Here is a 6000-nt window from a genome sequence, read left to right as displayed (position 1 = left end):
TGCACACAAGATTGTGCGGATAACAACAATGAAATCAACTCTTCTATAACCCTTGACATAATGATCTCACAAACAGCCCTAAGAACTAAGTGTAGAAATCATGCAAGGTATTTCAACTGAATGAAAAATGTTGGCACATTAAAACCACTCTCTCTCTTTTCACTCTTGAAAAAGTATGCAAGAAAAACTTCAAAGAATCAACCATATAACTTTGAAAACTTAAGCACCATGAATCTTTGTTTTTCTTTTCTCTCAGTATATTAATGAAAGTGTGAAAAGCTTAGTTTAAAAACTGATTTGATTCTATTTCAAAATAACAGAATTAGTTCATAACTAATTCAACTGATATTAATCGAATAAATTGTCAAGTTAATCGATTAGCGGGTTTCTTGAAAACAGATTTTCAGTTATGGCTTAATCGATTAAAAACTTTATTAATCGATTAATAAGCAAAAATCCTAGGAGGTTAGCTTTTGTAACTCCATTTAATCAATTACGACTTTCCTTAATCGATTAAGGATTTCACTAGGACTTAATCAATTACAAAATGGGTTAATCAATTACAAAATGGGTTAATCAATTAAAATCGTTTAAAAGGGTTTTTCTAATTATATGGTAAACATCCTATATGATGAATGATCATGCAATCATGATTTTAGAAATGATTAAAACCATTATGCACAAAATCATGTATGCTAAATACAAATGCATGAGTGTTACTTATCATATATATGTATGTAGATGTTATGCCTCATTCTATGTGATTTTTATTTTAGACTCTTTGTGAGACACTTCCATCTTGGGTTTACCTATCCTAAGACTCAATACTAGGCAATCATCTTAGGACTCTAGATTGTAAAAAGCAATCCTAGATTCTATGACGTTTACCTTGAGTTCTTGGTATGTTATTTGTTGAGATGCCCAAGTCTTCAAGCTTCCATATAAGACATTGTCTTCATCGAAACTTCGTAGGTCGGTTACAATGGCATCCTTTGACTAATTTCCATTTCATTACTTTCTATAGTGGAGATATTTTCTGGATTAGGTCCCATGGTTGTTTCCTTCTCACATTGAGGAGGATTTTCCATGTTAAAATTATTGTTGTTATTCTTCTAGTTTTCTCTGTTTTCTTTATCCACATACCGCTTCCGCAAGTATCTATTTTGCATCTCACAGAGGAGGGAAATTGGTTATGAATTTCCGAACAGAGAAGTCATCCAAGATTTTTCCATAATATTAGAATAACCCTTTTGGTTAATCAAAACAACTTCAAATCGAAAGGCGTTCAACCTATTGACTAAGGTAAGTTGACATAGTGAAAAAGAATAGAGTTATGATATGAATGCAATGTACATCAGTTTTCCCAAATTGCGTTAGGCAAAGCCAATCACCAAGTGCTATGAGGAATTCCTTTATTCAATTTTTATTATAAAAAATATTTGTTTCTGCAAAAAATTATAAAACTCATTTAAACTTTTTTCTTTTACAAGTAAATGTTATAAATTATTATTTCTTCATAATTACTCCTTAAATGTTTTATTGTTGGTGAAATTGATTCTTGCATAAAGATAATGTTAAATTACTAATAATGAAAAAAAAAATTCATATATTTTTCTCAATTTCAGTTATCATATCATTATAACTTAATTTTAATTTTTTATATACAAATATTATTCTATTATCCTTTTAACTCTGAAATTTTATTATCATAGTCAAATTATATTTTGACACCGGTTTCTTCCGACCACCGACCTTAGCTAACATGCATTGTTGCCCTCGTGTGCCTATTGTTACTGTTATGAGTTTGATGGTGGTGATTTACTTTTGGCCTATTATTTATTTAATATCATCTTTGTGTAAAGATCAATTTTACCATCAAATAAAGTTTAATGGGTAATTATAAAAAAAATATTTCATGATGCACATTTGCAAATCACATAATGTTTAGAGTAAATTACATGGACGTCCTCTGAGTTTTAATGAAACTACACATATTACCCCTCATCTTTTTATAGTAACATGTATCTCCCTTCAATTTATCATTGTTAACTAAAAGTTAAAATGAAAGTCTAAAATACTAAACTACCCTTTATTTCAAAAAACACAACTCTTCTTTTCTTTTAACACAACAAATCCTCTTTCTCAAATTAGGGTTCAAATAAATCAGATGAAATTTGGGAATTGATTATCTTGTGGCTAAGAAGTGAGTAGAAAACCATTTGTATACTTTCTTTGGTGGTTCCTGATCTAATTTCTTAGCTTTTTCTTTGGTGTGTCATTTTCTTGTGTGAATACCAAACATGTTAAATAGCAATGAGTGGAGTAACACTTCAATTCTTTGAATATATATTGTCATATGGCTTGTCTATACTATTGTCTATTTATCTCACGGTAAAAGTTGTTAAAACACATTTTTCCTCTAATTAATATTGACTATAATTAATTTATATATATATATATCTTTGTGTGAATTAATATTGACTATAATTCTTTCAAGCATTTTATCAAACAAGTTGTGAGCAATATATTGAAACATGTACTATATATAATATGAAAAGGCTATTTTGGTCATAATATTTCATTAAATGACATGTAATATACACATGACACTATTATTTAACGGTCAACTAAAGGTAGAGGTAGTCAATGTAATGTGCATATATAAATAAGGGAATATTTGTGTAAGTGCAAAAAAGGGAGTAGTAGTTCATGTAATTTCATTGAAACCTAGGGAAAGTCTATGTAATTTACTCTAAAATTTATGGAGGTTCTATACACTTTTTCTCTTGTTTCCTTAACATTTCTTATTTATTTCTCTTTTCTTTATCTTTCTATCATCCTAATATTGCCTTAACCTTCTTTCATTTTCTTCTCTTCAACCCATGCTTGCTTAACTCTTCTAGAAAATTAGGAGAAAATGACATTCATTATTGGAGAGTAAAGTTTTGCATAAAAAATAGCAAAAATAATATGATGTGTCACATTTATTCTTTTATTTATCATAATATGATAACTTTACCATTAAAGCAAACTTAGAAACAAGAGTTTACTTCTCTAGTACTAGAGAGTAATTGTTCGTATTATGTAAGTATAGTACAACTCCACGTAAAATTATCTCAACAAATCGCAATTATTGCAAATAATATGGAAACCCTCCTATTCCACTTTATGTAAACTAGTATGTATGTCTATCAACCTACATTCTCATTGTTTGTGATTGATTGTACCGGTGTTATAAACTTTGGCTCTAACCAGCCGATCTGACGATTCAACTGTGAATCGGGCATCTGACCAGTCATAACCTCTCTTCTAAACGGTTTGATATAATAATGGATTGATTCGGTTCGACTCGGTCAATTTAAGCCTAAAACCGGTGAATTAGATGGTCGAATCGGTTGGACCGAGTCAATTAAAAAAAATTAAAAAGTAATCAAAGCGATGTCATTTTTAGATTAAAAAAATAAGATGTTTTTAACTTATCTGTAGTTATGTTTGTCGTCTATTAACTTATATAGAAAAAAGTTTGTTGTTTAATTAAATTTTAAACTTAGTGTTCGTCTTTTTGCAATTAAAGCATGATGCATATGTTTTTTGATGATGCTTTCAACTTATTTATCACATTTCGTAGTAATGAAATCTTCTTTATTAGTTATTTAATTATGTATAATAATGTTTTTAAATTTGGAATATAAAGTTATTAAATAATGTTAGCTAATATTATGAATTTCTTAGGATTTTTAAGTCAATGTATCCGATCATTGACCCACTAGTCTAACTAATAACTCATTGGTCCAATGTTCACACTAAATCATTGATTGATCTGAGTTTAATAACGCTAGGTTGTACAATTTTTATATACTATAAATGTTAAATATAATAATTTATAGTTGAATATATATTATTTCTGTTGAAGGATTTAATTAAAGAAATGATTAAATCTCTTGAAAAGAAGAAAAATAAAAGAAAGAGTGAATAAGGTAGTCGTTTGTAAGAGAATGAATGTCTAGAATCTAGACCTCAAAATTGTCCATCATTAAGTATTCCCTATATAATTCACACCAACGTTAATTCACACTCAGAATAATATATATTCTCATATCAGGAGATAATTTATCTCCCCTAGCCAGTAAAAATGTGATATGTGTTATTTTGTTTATTTTAAAAATATTTTTATAGAAAATGATGAAACATGACACGTGTATGATTTCACTGACAGGAGGAGATAACTTATCTTCTTATACCAGAAGATACTCCATTCTCAATAAAAAAAACTAGAAAAAAAAGTATAATTACTATAATAGTGGTACAAAAAAATTAGATTAAGACATCACACATATTATCCCATATTTAGTATTTGTTGACTATCATGGCTGCACATGTATGTATGGTGCCCTATATATAACTTAGAATAGCAAAGAATAAAATCTTTTTTGGGTCCAAAAAACCTACTTAAGGCATGTTAATAAAAACTAACAAATAATATAATATGTAATCATCACCCAAATTAATAGAAATTTTTAATAACGTTTATAACTCATCGATTTCCAAGAACATGTGGATAGGTTTAACAAATAAAACTATTTCAATATAAAACTGGACGTTTTTTTATAAGAATATATCGATATTAACTTATTCTATTTTGACAAAATATAGATATAAAAATATTTGTGACTTATTCTCATAATGAAATACAAATGAAGGATTAATTTGGTAGTAAGAGTTAGGTATATATATATTGAGGAGTGCTAATTCAATTCACACTAAAGCTTCAAAATATATTTGTTGAATAAGCCAAAAGAGTGACAATCATATGAATTGCAACAATGAAAAACAATTGTGTAGCAGTATTGAAATTATAATGTTTCATTGCAATTTTGGAACCACCAACGTGTATTTATATAGAAAAAAGGTAGAGCTTGGATATATAAATTATATTTATTCAATTAGGTATTTGTCACTTATTCATGTTTTGTCTTTCTATAGTATATCTATATCTATACTTCTATATCTATCTATACTATATACAAAGCCAAAATATATTATAATTACCTACATGACATAATTTTCACTTATATATTTTGCCCTTATAATTAATAATTATTACAATATTTTTCCATACAATAAAAGATATAAATGGAGATTACAGGAAGTTATATCCACTAAATATATCAAATTATCAATGCATTTTTTTAATAACGTACAATTCATTTTTATATTTTTTATAAAAAAATTATAATATTGGGTACAAAAAAGTGATATAATTCTCTAAAATGAAGTATATAAAAATTAAATATTTAATACTAAAAAGTAAAAATGCGGTTTAGTCTTCAATTTTTTCATTGTGGAACCACAGTAGTCATTTTGTTCCTTATCGGTTGTTAACGCTAATAAGCTTGCCTACATATATCGTTAAATAGTGATGTGGTCACATGTAACAATTTCGTGTTGCCAAGTTTTGTTAACTCAATGAAAAAATGTTATTTCGATTTTTTTTTAAATAAGACACAAAATTGTTGTCATTTTGGATCATCTTTTTCCTTCTCATAGCTCCAAAAAAACATTTATTTTTCCTTCTCATAGCTCCAAAAAAAACATTTATTTTTCCTTCTCATAGCTCCAAAAATAACATTTATTTTAATCCCTCTAAATTTTTGTAAGTACCATATTACTCTAAAAACAATTAACCCTAAATCATATTTTTTCACCTAAGATCTTCACCCCAAAAAATTAAAAATTTTCACAAAACTGGAGACAAATACTGTGAAAGATTTTAAAGTAGTGGATTGTGTTAAAACTGGTTCTGTTACTGTTCCTTCACTATCTCTTTTATATTCCAAAAATCAAATTTAATAGATTGTGAGAAGCAGAAACAACTTTTTGGGTGTTAGTGTGTAAAGCCAATAGTTGTCAAAAACTCATTTATTTGGTACTTCCTTAATAACTGATGAATAACTTGTGTATTTGTTTTATTGATTGTAGATCGACCTGAGGAGGGCTATT

Source organism: Lupinus angustifolius, chromosome LG10 (assembly GCF_001865875.1).
Source record: "Lupinus angustifolius cultivar Tanjil chromosome LG10, LupAngTanjil_v1.0, whole genome shotgun sequence".
NCBI classification, from domain to species: domain Eukaryota; kingdom Viridiplantae; phylum Streptophyta; class Magnoliopsida; order Fabales; family Fabaceae; genus Lupinus; species Lupinus angustifolius.
Note: the sequence above shows the minus strand (reverse complement) of the source record.